Below are 16,890 nucleotides of genomic sequence, written 5' to 3' on the forward strand. Positions count from 1 at the left end.
TTAAGTTCATCGCTTTCTGCACCATATTTATAAATATGCAAAATCCTCTAATGACGAATGTAACTTTTCAGGATTACCTCATTATAGATAAACTTGGATTCTAGACCGGCCTGGGGACTGAAAACTATCTGGAAATGGAATGAAAGAGATCATTTTTGCAAACTAGACAATAACCTATGATTTAGGTATTAAGAGCACAGGGCATTCCAATGAAGCCGTTAGAAAAAAAGATAGGATAACTGTGTAGAGCATTCATTAAGGGATTACACTAACTCATGTGGGAGGATGATTGTCATGAGACCAAGGGGGGAAGATCTGATGGAATTACTTCTTTATCCTTCTTGCATGAAAGATGCTACGAGTTGTCCCAAGTACAGTCTCAGACTCAGAGTTAATCAAACAGCATTCTTGCTAGTAGCTGTATTTATTTATCCCATGAAATAGAGATATAGAAGAAAAGCTGATTTAAGGGTTGAAATTTTTCCTCACATATTCATATTTTCTCTTCTCCATTCCTCTTGACTAACTAGGCCTAGTTATATGAAATTATGGACATTTTAGTGGTAATTCACTGCAGAGGAGCATTTAAAAAATGAGACTTTCTTTGAGGAAAATATGGCTCAAGAAATTTTCCTTAGCTACATATATGGAAGTAGCTTAATAATTAACCAGTTCTAGGTAAAAATAACCCTTCCTAAGTAGACATAAATAAAGCAATCATAATTAAATACAGAATAACTGAGTTCTTTTTGTGAAGCCTCTATCAAGAACAAATAATAATCTATTGGTGTGAAACTATTACAATTAAAGAAGTAACAATGTGTGTGGGGGAAGAAAACTACAGCCCAGAGTTTGGAAAGGTGAAATATCTGTAATCCCGGATGCCCTGGAGCTGATAGTCTATATTAAGTCACATAATTAAATAAAAATTCTGTTAAACACAACACATGATTCATATCCTGGTATGGAACTCAAAACATTTAGAAATAAGTAGAATAAGCAAAAAAAAATATTGAAACATCAGGCCCTGCTTTCTGAGGTACCTTGAACTTGCTTTGTTTTGTCTTCCATTGGAATGAGTTTCTGCATTCCAAGGAGGAAATATTTATTGCCTATTGCAAAACAAAATATTTAAAAACACTGGATATGAAAACTCCACATCTCACATGGAGCACTAGTCATCACAAATTCATGATAAAGAAAGGAAGTATAACAGCCCAATTCATTGCAGCACAGCAGCTGTTAAACACTACATGGCAGTTCCTCCATTGTCAAGCCAGGGATGTTCTTACTGGAGCACAAGTTCTCAGGGGCTGTACATGCACAAAGAACTCTGTCCAGGTCTATATGAAGAAACTCAAAAAATATCAGAAGGGTGGATTCTAGTTTGTATATAGAGCCCATAGTCAAAATCTAAGGGTGTAAGACTAAATGCCCATTGAAGAATTTACCTATACGGATTTGAACAGCGTAAATATCGACATCAAGGATGAGCTCTTGTGGCCAAAGAGAATTAAAACTACTGAGTCAGAGTGGTATGTTCTCCTCAGCCTGTGGTAGCAGGGCCATAAATATAGGTTAATCATCCCACAGCCACTTTGGCTAATGTAAGTGGACATTTTAGCTAAATCAGAAGTTCTTGCCAGAATTTACAAATGTTCCAGAGTGAATCCTCATGGCCATCCACCAAATTAAGGGAATGATGTCTCAAACATCTGTTTGCAATACAGAAGATGAAATGTGAAAGAGCTGAAAAACTGCACTAAATACTATAGTTTTCATTTGAGGAAGTAACGAATCAGCAAACTTCATCTTGTTTCTTGTAAGGGCCTAAGGAGGAGTGGATGCCATTAGGCACTTTGGTAGATTCTTCCTTTATTCTAGGTAATTTTTTTTTTTCCACTGAATTGCTATATGGGTATTGGCAAAACTATCCAGAAGGAACTGAAATGATCAAGAAAGCCGTCAGCACTGACTATCTGGACTTTCATCTGCATTGTTCTCAGGAAGTGGAAATTACAGAAGTTTTACCAGGTCAGTCGTAAATAAAATACTTGCCTTTAAATAATTCAGACACTTAAATAAAAAATATTTGTCCTGTGATAGGAGACAATTCAGCAGCCATGTAATCTTAGCAGAAAACAAGCCTAAAACTATAGCTGGTTGCAGGTAAAACCACACCCATGGCAATGAGGGTCATGGTGGCTTGAACCCTACAGTGAGGAGGGCTGGGGTGGCTCAGCCCCATGGCGAGGAAGGTCAGGGAGGCTCAGCCCCCTCAGGCCAGGACTGGCTGGCAGAAGCTGCCAGAGGCGCTGCAGTCACCAGGACGTGTTGTGGGCTGTCTGCAAAACTGAGCCAAACCACAGCTGTTGGAATTGCTTCCTGGCTGGCCTGTGTGGAAATCTGTGACCTACTTCTTGCAACACCCCAGCACACAAATGTACCTCCCTACCTAAGCTTTAGGTTAATTTCCAGGAATAATTAAAAAATATATTTATATTTATTTCCCGTTTTCTCTCCTCTCTCGTGCTGGCCAGCCTGAACACCAGTCTGTAAGAGTTCTCCCCATCCCCATTCCTTCCCAGCTCAGCCAAACACAGGCACCTCCACCACAGCAGCTGAGTAGGGATGTCCCAGGCAGCAGCTTGGCAAGGGCAGCAGAAACAAAGCTCACTCTTGTTCTATTATTAAAATGTTGTCTTAGAAGGAAATCAGCAAATACAGATTTTTGTAGTGACAGCTAATTATTCTGTTGTGTTGTTTTTTTTTTCACAGCAGAATCATTGCACTAATTACAAGTAAATCTTGAAACAAAGTGTTACCACCTATATCATCTGCAGGTTTGATTATACGGTGTAGCAGAACATGATCTCTACTACCTAAGTGCAGTAAAAGCCATGCAAAATGAAAACATAAATCCATGAATACCAATTTTTCTTGTAATGAACCATGAAAAATATAGTCAACAAAGAAAGTTAATTTCCCATTGAGTCTCTGTGTGTTCACTTTTATTTTATATGTAGGGTTCCTTTTTTTCCTGAATTATCTTTTATAGCTGAACACAGGCTGCTTTCTCCAGTCTTCTCTGAGGGCCCTTCCAACCTCCTACAGTCTATAGCTTTCAAGCATAAGTTATTTCTCAGTAGCAGAATAAAGCAATCATAAAAATTGCCTTGCCAAAATCACAGTAACAGTTAAGCCCTGCATGATGCAGAATAATGCTTAGCAAATGTCTAAACACAATCATGTGGTGTTAGTGAAGAGAAGCTACTGCAGCGCATGAGGGTTAGGGCTGGGGAAGCTGCACTGCTGCACAGGCACACTTGTGCTGTGTCCTGCCCAGTGCAGAGCATCAGACAGGCATTCCAGGCTGTGCTAAGGGAGGAATATGGCTCTCCTGCATTTTCTGTGCCTTTTGGGAACAGTCTTGTACGTACAAGCAGCAGACATATAGCAGAGGTATGGTCTGGAATAATGTTTTCTGGACAGAACTATGGGGCTACATGAGAAAAAGACTGAGAGAGGGAGAGGAGACAGGAATGAAGGTGTGAGAAGGCTGGTTTGGAGATGAGAGCATGGGATGGAAGGAAATGTAGTATCAGCATACTCTAGCCTGACCCCGTTAAATTGAAATCTTTCATGATCTGCGCTCTCTAGAGCTGCGCATCCTGTTGTAGCTCACAAGATGGCAAGAATCTCTTCACGTGCTCTTCCATGTCTCACTACTAACTGACATCTCAAAATCCTGCTCCATACTCTGCAGTTAGTACTGCAGCCTGCCTGCTGAAAGAGCAATTCCTGAGCAGTATAGGGTAGCTAAAAATTTAGTTTGCACATTGAGCTGGCAAAGGGGAGGGTAGAAGAGACCTCACATTAGGCCCTGTAATTCTTTTTCTCATTCTTACGCATTGTGTAACTCATCTGCAGATTAGTGGGTAACGGCAAATCTTCACTGGTTTCCAGTCCATAGAGTATGGGTGCTGTAACAGGACTTCTGAGTGGCTCTCACTGCTTTTTCCTGTTTTCCAAGCAAAGAGATTTTTGTTCCTAGAAGCACCACTTTTGCCAAGAACGGTAACCACAAAAATTGCTGTTTACATCACAAATTCAGAGGGCAGAGACAGTAAGTCTCTCTCTTGTCAAGACAGAGGAGAAAAGAGGTTTTGGGGCTCTGGGTTACCTTAGTAGGGAGGTGACCGGTCATCTGAGCTAGTGTGGGAAGAGTCCACCACAAGGAACATGACACTAGCAGTGGTTTTGCTGCTGCCAGTAAGAACCTCAGGGTGCCACAGAACAGTCCATTTCTTGGCCTTCTTTTGTTGTTACACACTAATGGTTAACTGTAAAATACACTTCCCTCCTTCAAATAAACTTTCCCCAGTTTGAGCAGCATAGTGGTTATAAATAGCAGAACTGGCAGTAGCTACTGACAGCCACCTGAACCATTAAAAAAGAAATCAGCTTTGTGGCAAAAAGAAAAAAACATGCCAACACAAAAAGCATTAAAAAGCAGGAAGAACCAGAAAGGCTGAAAGAGTTGGGGTTTTTCAGCCTGGAGAAGAAGGTGGCTCTGGGGACACCTTAACACAGTCTTTCAATACTTAAAGGACTCCTTTAAGAAAGATGGGGACAAAATTTTTAGCATGGCCTGTAGTGACAGGACAAGGGTTAATGTTTGTAAACTGGAAGATGTGAGATTCAGACTAGATATTAGGAAGGAATTTCTTACGCTGAGGATGGTGAAACACTGGAACAGGTTGCCCAGCAAGAGAAAGGTCAAAAGAAGATACTGTTTTGCTTGAAGATATCTGACAATAAGAAGGAATTAAATAAAAAGTAGAAATATTATTAAGTATTAATATAAATAATAGTAGCAGCATGTGAGAACAAAATGAGAAAGATTAAGATATGAGATCACTTTTGATTTTTAAGGTCACATAAAAAAAGTGTAGACCATGAAGTTAAATTAAAAATTAAAGAAAGGCAAAGGAAACTTGGCTCTGTTGCTCAGCAGGTGAAGGACCCAGGTGGGGAAGTGGCTTATCAATCAGGTGGGAGCATAAGGGGTTTCTAGTGTTGACATGAATTTCATGCAGTAGCCCATGCCCTGGGTCTGGTTTTATTAAACATTTTCAACAAAAGCTCAACGGAGAGTATGACAGAATGTGTCACCAGAAGCACTTACACATGTCCTGGTTGTCTTTCTCTATCAAAGAGCTTAATCATCTTTTTCTGGTTTTGTGTTTTGTTTGTTTGTTTTGTTTTTCTTCTATTGCTGCTGTTGTTGCTGGGATTTTTACTTTATTTTAGACATGTTTCTTTTTCATCAAAGGCGCAGAAGCCAATGCATAGTAAATACTTGAGGTTCTGCAGGATTTGGCAAACTGATGAAAATATTTGGATCTAAGCTCCTGCATTAGGTAACATCTAATAACCAAGTAAAGATGAGGAGGTTACAGCAGCAGCAATATTAGTGCAACTACTCCTGGAAAATGCTCTCTTTCTGTTTTTCTATGATAGAACCTGACACACAGTTGGTAAAAATTTAATTAATATGAATATAAACATGAGTAAGGCACAGTATGATCTCTGGCCAATAAATGGCATCATATGAGATGTGAAAAAACTGACTGTGAGAAAAGCAATTATCAAACAAGTTTTAATTTTACCAGTGCCTGTATGCTTCAAACACCAGTTACTCCTAGTCAGACTCATAAAATATGTGTGAGACCCAATGAGCTAGATATACCATATAGAACTGTTGAGCCAAAAGCAGGTCCTTAATAGGTGACCCACATTAGTGACAATAGTGGAATACTGGAATGGTGACCATAGGATTCTGGACACTGTTTCCATCACAGATCTGAAGTCAAAGTTAGAGTCACAGGCAAAGGAGAGGCCTGTTCTGTGTCTTCTTGTGAGGAGGACTTTAGTTTAACTTGTGGGCAACTGCTGCTCCCCTTCCTTCTGTACATTACAAATGGTGAAAATTCCCTTATTTTGCAATTTATGAATATACTGGGAGGCATTTTGAGAAGGGTCTTATGCAATAATGTACAGATGGACTTTGATTTATTTGATTTCTTACATCTTTACCAGTCCAGATTGCTGTACACCAACTCCAAGATCACAAGCTCTCACTTGATTCAGGAAGAGGTGGTTATTTGTTGTGCCAGAATAAACCAATGACTACATGCAATGATTGCTCCTAGAAACTCCCAGTCTCAGTGAATAAAGCCATTTTTGATTCAGGACTTTTGCATTTGTAAAAACAGCTATTGGCTTCTGGTTTTTGGTATGCTGTGTAGCACTTGCAAGTCAGCTCCATTTAATGATGATTTCAGCATTCTCACAATGTGCTATGGAAGCTGCTGGTGCTTTGCTTTCTTTTTAAGTTATATAGATCCCGCAGTATAGCTCATATAGCAGCAAGAAACACTAATTCTTCATTTAAGGATAAGTTTCTTTGCCCAGGTGGCACATGAGATGCAAACATTTAGATGAATCAAACTAGTAACTCTATCAATCTTATTTTGTACATGGTTTGGGGCAAAAAATGTATCAGAAAAAAAAATAATAAAAAATCCTTGGTCTTTGTAGGATTTCAGATAATTTGCCCCTCACAAAACCCAGATACTGATTCAGAGTTGTAAGTGAGATAATGAAGATAACAGCCATGCTGCTCAGATGAAGTATTCCTAAGGCACACAATTTTGTGCAGTTGTTTTGCCTTTTATTCTTGTATTTTATGACAAATATTGCAGATAGGATATAACATGGGGGCAACAGTCAATCCTTAATTCATCTTCTTAAATGCACTGTGATTCAATGTAATTAGTACAAAGGGAGGAAGTACAAGGGGGAATGTTTTTCTCCTCAATTATTAATTTAGAGCATTATTCAATGAATGACAGTTATACTGGATCTAGGAATAACTGTCAAAATATTAAAAAGCATGTTTACCAGTTTCTTCAGAGCTGCCCTATTGTTCTGCTATTAAGACTGCTTTGTCTTGGAAAACGATCAATGGGAGCCCAGAAGGATCTCAGGCTGCCCAGAGATGTTGTGGGGGCTCCATCCCTGGAGGTGTTCAAGGCCAGGTTGGATGGGGCTCTGAGCAGCCTGTTCTAGTGGGAGGTGTCCCTGCCCATGCAGGGGGGCTGGAATTCGATGATCTTTAAGGTGCCTTCCAACTCAAAGAATTTGGTGATTCTGTGATTCTGTGTTGTTCTATTTGCAGGATCCACTTCTTTGGTTGTACATGGAAACAAAGAACACAATTTTGGTCTCAGCTGTTCCCAGAGTTGGTTTATTTTGGGTAAGGCTGGTAGTGCTTGACACAATATCAACATGTGAAAAATAAATGTTATGAACATGTTTCTAGGTGCAATCTGAGTGTCATCCCAGTTATAAAGTCATGTAAGAGGGTAGAATCCCTCTTTGAACTTCACATATTCAAAGTCTGATCCTGTCCTTCACAGTACTTGGTGGACCCACACTGAGGTCATTTGCAGTTCCAGGTCCCAAAAGGATAGACAGGCAAAGGATGAGGAGACAGGTTATAACGCAGAGTAGTAAAAGTGGTAACAGAAGTAGTTATTTTATATAATCAACTCAGGTAATAAGGAAAGTTATTATACATCCCCCCCAAAAAAAGGGAATGAGGAGCAAAGCGAGCAGTAAATCTCAGATTCTGACTGTTTATCCCTAAACAGAGAGCTGTGACTTTGCTACTCCTTGGAATTCAGAAGACAAATATTTTTCCAATTAGAGATGGAGAGCCAAACCAGTCATTAAACACTGTTATAAACATTCTGGAGTGAGCTGGCAAGCATCTACTGACATCGACAACTGGGGGGCTGTCATGTGGCTTTGTCCTGAATTTAATTATATAAAGGAGAAATTATTTTAACCTGGAACATTTATTAGTACCCATTACTTAACACAGAAGTGTAACAGAATAATGCAACTGTAGTCCTTTTACAACATAGAGCTAATTCTGTCTGTTCAATGATCTGATTTCTGCTTCAGACTACTCCTGGGTCTAAAAGCTAAGAGAAAACATGAACTAGAGTAGCTGCAATTTAGGAGAGCTCATGGTTGAGTGACTGTACACAGTAAACATAGGGCTAGACAGAAACTCCCTGGCTGCAAATCAGAGCCCAGCCCAGCTGCATGCCAAGAGGAGGTGAGTGGTTTTACTTCACTTTGCTGTTGCTAAGCCATTCTGTTCATAAAGAGTACCATGAGATCCAGAAACTTGGATCCAATATGCTGCACTTGAGTTAACACTCTTCTCTGCTAGCGCCCTGCTAGAATCATAGTGGAAATTATAAAAATAAGAGATGGGGAGGACTATTGATGAGTCATCTCATCATCCTCCTTGCCAACTCAGGATTAGCACCTACCAAGCTCAAATTAAGAGTTTTATGCCAAGCAGCTTTTAGGAAGTCTGAGCTTTATAGAGTTTTCTCTGTAGAAAAACCATATTTATTTTCCTTTGGAGCTTAAATTTTCCACTGTGTAGTGTCACTGTCAGTTATGCCTACGCCAATCCCTTGTAGAATGTCCAATTATCCTCATTCTTCTCAAATGTAGAATTGTCAGGAAAAAATACATTATTATTGTATTTTTATATTATACTATATATATTATTAAAGAAATTATAAATATATACAATGTAGAAATATAAAGAGTTCATATACTGTAGTTAGGGAAAGGCAATTATACTCAAGAAAGCCAGCATCAGGAGTAATTAACTCTGAGGTTTATTCTTGGATCTCATCAACTACATCATTCTGCTCTTTCTGATGAGAATCTCTCATGAAGAATGAATCTCTGGGCCTTACCACAGTGTGATTGTGGACAGTTGTAGCAGTATGTTCTTTGAGACCTTATGCTAGTCTCATGAGTAACCATGGTGAGGGTTACATTTTTTAGACAATAGCAGACACGGATGACTGACAAGGAAAAAATATTTAAAAATGGGCCTGACTGTAAAAACCACTTGAGCAGCTCTGCAGGTATGAACTATTCTACAGAAGCCAGCAGGCGGGTGGGTGAGGGATGAAGGGAGAGGAGAGCAGGGTAGGGCTGCTGGGCCAGGCAGGGGGCAGGGGTTGCCTATGGTGTGACAGATGGTGGTTGTTCCTCCTTTGTCTTCCAGAGCTGGAGGCTCACACAGGGACAGGACCAGACCATGATGCATCCATGACGGGAATCTCCTGACTGCCAGGGAAATGTGGGATTACAGCCTCGGCCCTGGGCAGGAGTTGCCCATGGTGAGCGAAGGAGGCTGCTCCCATTGTTTGTTGATGTTATCCTGCCTTTTGCAGCTGCTGGCCCACACAGGGCCATTCCCTCCCTCCACAGCCACTCAGCCAGAGATTTCTGTATCTTTCTACAAAGCCATTGTCCTAAAGACAAGGAAGCACACACAGCCCCAGTCTGCACTGTGCTGTGGTCCCACAAGCAGCTAGAGGCTCCTAGCAGCCGTGGACAAGAGGAGCTCCGTGCCACTTGTCCTCTCTGTCTGAAGTGACCTTGAAATAAAATTTTCTGATTCATGAACCATTGGCTGGTTCTTCTGGTTTGTGAGGTCTTTTGGGGCAAATCTCCCAGGCATTTTCCTTATTGTCATAGAATCACAGAATAGTTAGGGTTGGAAGGGACCTTAAAGATAATCTAGTTCCAACCCTTCCTGCAGGGACAGAGACACCTCCCACTAGACCAGGTTGCTCAAAGTCCCATGCAACTTGGCCTTGAACACTTCCAGGGAGGGGGCATCCACAATTTCCCTGGGCAGCCTGTTCCTCTGTCTCACCACTCTCAGAGTAATTAATTTTTTCCTAATATCTAATCTAAACCTACCCTCCTTGAGCTTAAAACTATTACTCCTCATCCTATCACTATACCCCTAATAAAGAGGCCCTTCTCATCTTCCCTCTAACCTCCTTTTTTAGGATTTAAAGGCTGCAGTAACATCTCTCAAGAGTCTTCTCTTCTCTCGGCTATCCAACCCCAAGTGTCTCAGCCTGTTCTCATATGGGTGTTGCTCCAGCCTCAGGTCACCTTCATAGCCCTCCTCTCAACCCACTCAAGCACATCCATGTCTTTTTATGCTTTGGACTCTAGAGCTGGATGCAGTACTCCAGGGGATGTCTCACCAGGGCAGAACATAGAGGCAGAATCACCTCCCTCGACCTGCTGGCCACATTTCTTTTGGAGCAGCCCAGGCTGTGGTTGGTTTTCTGGGCTGTGAGCACATGTTATTGGGTCATATTCAGTTTTTTATCCACCAAGTCCTTCTCCACAGGGCTGTTCTCAATCTGCTCATCACCTAGGCTGTATCCAGACAGAAGTTAGTAGCTTTCATTGTTGTTTAGAAACCTCCTTAAAGCAGAAAACTATCTAGATTTCCTCTCTGTTTCTCATTTCCATTAGGAATCAGTTGCATATTCATCACAAGTTGCACAGCTCAGCAGTAACATCAGCAAGGGAAATAACTGTATTCCGTTTCCCTTGAAATTATGTCTACTGCAGCACGGTTTGACCACTTAAATCCGTTCACAAGTCAGTATTTTACAGAATGTTTTCTAAAACAATAAAATCCTTAAATGTCATCCCTACTGTGCTAGGAAGTTCACAGAACTACTAGAATTTTAAAGTATCCAGATGTTTGTTGACTATATTTTGATTATATTCTTGCAACACCAATGTCATATTAAAAATGTAGGATGAAAGTCAACAGGAAAATTTGGCTATATGGACAAAGAGGAGGGGTTTAACTGGCCTGCCAAATTGTTTTTACAGTTTATTTCAGCCCCTGTAGTGCAGTTGCACAGGTAGGCTACTGGATGTAAGTATGGAGAAAGTATTTGAAGTGTTCAAATTCCCACATTGCTTTAAATTATTTTATTTTAACAGTTGTGGAAGATTTCCACAAGAAACACAGAACTTTAACATTAGATCATTGAGTATGGAAATTTGTTTTGTTATAAAAGCCTAATGCACATTGATATTCTGCATGAGAAAAAAAAAAAAAAAAAGAAAAAAAAGTGAAAGAGTAATACACTTTTTTTTTTTTTTCTTCATTCTCAGCGTTTTCAAGTCCTGGTGTGAAGCAAATCCCAGTTTAATGGGAAAAGATTCTACAGTTTGCCTGGAGATAAGAGAGCATAATTTTTATTCCTTCTTACCTGGCCATCATTCAGTTATAGGTAAAAAAGAGTATTTACTTCCATTGTGAGTTTTATTTTCAACTTTCTGAGTCTGTTGGGTTTTTTTGGTTTGGTTTGGTCGTGTGTGTATGTTAGGGAGAGATTTGTAAGTGTCAAAGGAGTTAGGTACCAAGATCTTGGAGAAACCTCCACTTCAGTGTCTTGTTCTAAATACTTTGGGTCACAGGAGACTGCTTTCTAGTGACTTTGAGTCAAGGCTATAAACTTGTAACAGCAAAAATAATGCCGAGATTCGCATTCTCCATATCCATGAGTAATTCAAATAAACCATAAAGCTGGCTTATCTGATGAGGTTTCTTAGAAACAGATCCCTTCACATGGTGCTGAATTCCATGCGCCTAGATCACATTCCAGTAACTCATTTCAATGTTGTTGTCCTACGCATAAATATCATTTAAAAGGCTGTTTCCTTTCATTTTGTCCTTGTGCAGAAACAAACATAACCACAAAAACTGACAGCAGGAGCCCTGTTGTGCCTGGCTTTGCTGCCCGAACGCCCCGTTCAGACCGGAGCCCGCGGCCGGCAGATGCAGGGGAGCGAGGGGCGCTGCTGCCCCGCCCCGCCCCCGGCGCCAGGGAGCTCAGCCCCGCGGCCTGCGGCGTCACACGGCGACCCCTAGTGGCAGCGTTTGGTCGCGTCGGGGCTGCTGCTGCCGCCGCCGGGCTGTGCTACCCCGACTAGTTAACAAAACTAGTCGGCGTGTCCGGGCTCCCGGTGCCCTGCTGCTCGTTAGTCCAGGGAGGAAGGAGGTTGCTTCCGTTCCTTCCCACAGGCATGATCATTTTATTGTTTTTTACAGCGGAAAAAATGAGTTATTGAAAGCGTTCACGGCGGTTCAATGCCGCTCCAATTTAAACCAGATCTGCTCAGCATCAGGTTCTTCTTTTGGAGAACTAGGTGAAAGAATATCTACCTCCACAGCTAGAATCGCTTAGGAGAAACTGTGTCCAATTCTGAGGCCCCCAACACAGGAAGGACATGGAGCTGCTGGAGAAAGTCCAGAGAAGGGCCACTAAGATGATCAGAGGGCTGGAGCACCTCTGCTATGAAGGCAGGCTGAGGGAGTTGGGGCTGTTCCTCCTGGAGAAGAGAAGGCTCCAGGCAGACCTCATAGCAGCCTTCCAGTACTTGAAGTGGCTACAGGAAAGCTAGGAAGGGGCTTTCTGCACTCCTGTAGTGAGAGGAGACAAGGGGTGAATAGTTTCAAAGTGAAACAGGGTGGACTTAGATTAGATATTGAGAAGAAATTCTTCCTTCACTATGAAGGTGGTGAGACACTGAAACAGGTTGTCCAGGGAAGTTGAGGATGCCCCATCTCTGGAAATGTTCAAGGCCAGGTTGGATGGGGCTTTGAGCAACCTGGTCTAGCGGGAGGTGTCCCTGCCCATGGCAGGGAGTTGGAACTAGATGACCTTTAAGGTCCCTTCCAACTCTTAACTATTCTATCATTATCTATTGCTAGTGTTATCCAGAGGTTAAAAACAGGTAGTAGGAAAGGACAAGGTATGGCTATTTTCGTGGTTAAAAACAAAGTTCTGAAGGTGTACAAGTTTGCTATGTCACCATGGCAGTCTGGATTCTTTGGGAGTAACAGAAGAATTTCCTACAAGGTTTAAACAAATAATTGGATTTTCTGTGGATATTTGGCCCAGTCCATCTCAGTTTAATGTTGTTCACTAAAAAAATGCCAAGGCCTGCAGAAATTCAGAAACTGAAAAAAATGTAATGAACAGATTAAAAGAACTGTCATAAGTAGGAGAATGAACTGAGAAGATGGGCCATCAGGGAGAAAGACACAATGCTTTTAACAACAGTAAAAAGAGTGTGATCAAACATATTTCCTTTTACGTTCATCATTTTTGTGTTGTCTCTTGCAATCTTTTTTCTCTTTTTAGGAGACATACAGGCATAGAAAAACTTTTCAGAACGTCTACCTTTTTTCTGTGGTTTGTAGAAAAATAGAGTGAAACAAAAGCACATGAAGAATCACATCTATGCAGCCCACTTCTGCTACTCAGACTAGTCTATTTTGGACTGAGTTGGGTTTCTGAAAACTTTGCTGAAGAGTGAAAGTTGCTCAAGTGTGAATTTTACTTGCTGTATGTGTAGGACAAAGTGTTACTGCTCTTATGACTTCATCAAGTATCTATAAAAATAACTGATTTCACAGAATATCCTAACTTCATGTTGATTGTTACTCTCCATATAACTAAAAAAAAATCTAAGGAACACTCAACTTTGAAGCTTCCCATACATAAAAATAGTTTGTCCTCTAAAATAGTGGTAGCTCCTTTATCTCATGCAGATTTTTCTTTCTAAAGTAACCTCATTATTAGAGAGGTCCTTACTTTTATCTTCAGAAGGTGAGTTTTTCTGTTGTTAAAGGGACCCCTGCATATGGACCAGGTCAGTATCCCTGGACAGACCATTTGGGATGGAGTTATTGTTCCAGCTGTAGGGTAATCAGAGACCATGAAAGTTTTGTTCTGGAGGTCTATGGCATGCTCTGGAGGGTATTTTTCTCCCACTGTTTCTATCTAGGTACTATCATCAACACATACTGGGCATTTATTTGGCAGGTTAGATATTGTACATAGGTGACATTGGTGAGGCATTGGAACAGGCTGCTCAGGGAGGTGGTGGAGGCACCATCCCTGGAGGTGTTAAAAAAATGGGTGGATGTGGTGTTTTGGGAGATGGTTTAGTGGCTAGGGGTTGTAGGATGGATGTTTGGACTTGATGATCTTGAAGGTCTTTTCCAACCCTGATGGTTCTATGATTCTGTAGGTATCTAGACAGCAAAGTCTGCTGAGAGAACTGTGTTCCTGGGACCTCCTAACATACCTTTCCCACTTGTGATTACAGGAAGAAACACAGAGCTTCGTTTCTTAGATACACAGAGAGTTTCAAGGTCCAAATCAGTGGCAAAGGAATTAGATTGCTTTTGCATTACCACAGCACTCTGCAGATCTGCCTCCATCCATTAACTCAAGTTCTATGGTACTCTATAATGACATAAATTTACCTATTTAAAAATCTAGAAAGATGTATAAAAATCTCACAGTTGTAAATACTGTGAAACAGAATTTCTTCCTTTTTTCTTCTAAATAATTTCTGCGTGGCTACAGCCTAATATTTATGCAAAGCTAATCTTTTTCAACAGTAACCTCACTGCAAAACCTCTTTCAGTCTCTACACTCTTCCCCATTCATTGCACTGTTACTTGGACTTTGTGCATGTGCTGCATAAACACATTTAGAAGTGGACTTTAAGAATACTGCCCTGAGTATTCCTGTGATTTTACATATACCTGCATATCCATGATAGCCTAAAGATACCATTACCAGATCTCTTTTGAAAATAGGTTTAAAAATCTAGCCCTGCTGATAAGTCTTTGACATTGGCTTCTTGGAGCCTGTAGCAAGACTATTCGTTAGTCACCACTTGTTTTCTAGGATGTATCTTGCAAGGAGACAGTCCTAAGACAGGCGGGCTCTTGTTCCATTAAGAGATTATGTGGATCAGAATTTTTATGTGAATCCAATTGTTAATGAAATTAATCTTTGTTTTAAAGAAATAAACCAAAAAGCAAACAGGCTAATTGTGCTGCTGTACTTCAGCATATGCAAGATGTTTTAAAGTGCACATTCTTTAATCAGCAGATGAGTGTTCACTGCAACTTTTCTGGTTAGATTTACTTAAAAGTCAGCTAGCTAAAATGCACTGATTGAAATTCCAAATCTGGGTTAAAACTGAAAATAGCCTGTTATATTTTAGTATTCTAAAACATAGCACATTCTCCTTGAAGACAAAAAAAGGGGAAAGTAGGGAGATGGTTATTTGGAATTTGGTCACAACACTGGGTTGCACTGATGGCAGACATCATAAAGGCCATTATAGAAAGCAACATCATTCTATGAAAGCTAATTAATGTATTTTGTAATACATTCAAATTAAAAAAACATATTCTTTTGAAGTAATAGTTCTGCTTAATGTGTCTCTCATTTCATTTTTAAAAAGTAATTTGTAGATGATTGTTCAAAGTCAGTGCCACTGGTGGCAGCCTGGAATACTTTAACACAATTATAATGTGCAGTCTTAGTTCAAAAGATTTGGTGGGACTTTTTTTTTTTTTTTTTTTTTTTTTTTTTTTACCTTGCTGTAGCTAAAAACCAACTGTTTCAACATTCTCCCAAATACTGAATTATTAATACTCTCTGCTTTTAGTCTCTTGGATAACTTTGCTTGAACAATATCTATCAGATTTTCAGTTATATTTAATCATGCTACCTAGGTGAGAAACCATTACTTTGTACTTTGTTTTGTACAACCTTTTTTCCATTGTATTCTTTAGGCAGAGAAAGATTGAGAAAGCTTAGATGAAGGGTGTAAGTCTGATTAAACAGACACATTTGACTTTGATAACAGTCAGTTTAAGTATTTCCTTCAAAGATGACTGGTCCTCTACAAATTGCTACTCTGTCCTTAGGTAGAATTATGTTGTATGGTGCTGAGGGCTACAGAATGGTAGATGTATGTGCAGCACTGATTCCACCCATGTACCTGGCTCAAAGTCTGTTAATTTCCTGCAGACATAAAACCACAGAAGCTTTGGCAGGACTATAAAGGTTCATAAAGCAGGTGAGCAGTACAGACTCCTGATAGACCAGTGATTTGCCCTGTAGCCTCTGGCACATCAATTAGATGAAAAATAATTTTTCAGCTACAATACTGTGCACAGTGAAGTTTCACTCATTAATAAAGTCCTTTTAAATTCGTACATGACAGGCATTCTCTCCTGTTTATTTTCTTCTTCTTAGTTTTCTATCTTATACAAACTGAAAATACGCATTAGATTATGAAATGTCTTCTCTCACAGTGTGTCATAGATTTATCAGACTTCTCTTTTGGCTATATCTAATAAGTTTGTTTAGTGTGAAATCTTCAAACTGTATATCTTCTAGTATTAAAGTTCTTAGCATTTGTATTAACATTCAGAACATCTGTTTAATATTTTGGAATAAGAAGTTAACAGTGAGATAAAGTTATCTAATCATGTTTTAACAGGAATCAATAAATCTTTTTGAAATGGAAACCACATACACTGGACAGCTAGTATGGCATCTCTGGGCTGCAGTCAGTGTGACAGAGGCATAATGCAGACAACCTTCCATTATCTTCTGCATCCCTGTGCATGCTGCCCAGCCTGTGCAAGTGGCAGTAATGCTGGTGCTCAGCCCGCAGTAACTCCCCACTGCTGCTCTCCTAGTGCAGTCCTGCCACTGGCATCAGAAACACTGTCAACCTTACCATTAGCAATGCAAGAGCAGAAGAAAACAGCTACATGGGAATTTTTATCTCCATTTATATACTGCTGCTCTAAAATTTCAGGTAATATCAGTTGCTGGGACATAAAGCCTTGACTCATTGATTTCAAAGGACTCATCTGTGCATCTTTTGCTCATGCTGGCGAGCACTTCCAAGATTCAATTCAACAGAGTGATGTAAACAGTCCTTCTAAAACCAGATTACCATGTTAAATAAAGCAAACATATGAACCATCCTCTGATGACAAAATATATGTTTTTATATCAAGAAATTCTATCTATTCCCAACCATATTTTACTGGCACTACATTGTTATGTG

Source organism: Apus apus, chromosome 1 (assembly GCF_020740795.1).
Source record: "Apus apus isolate bApuApu2 chromosome 1, bApuApu2.pri.cur, whole genome shotgun sequence".
NCBI lineage: Eukaryota > Metazoa > Chordata > Aves > Apodiformes > Apodidae > Apus > Apus apus.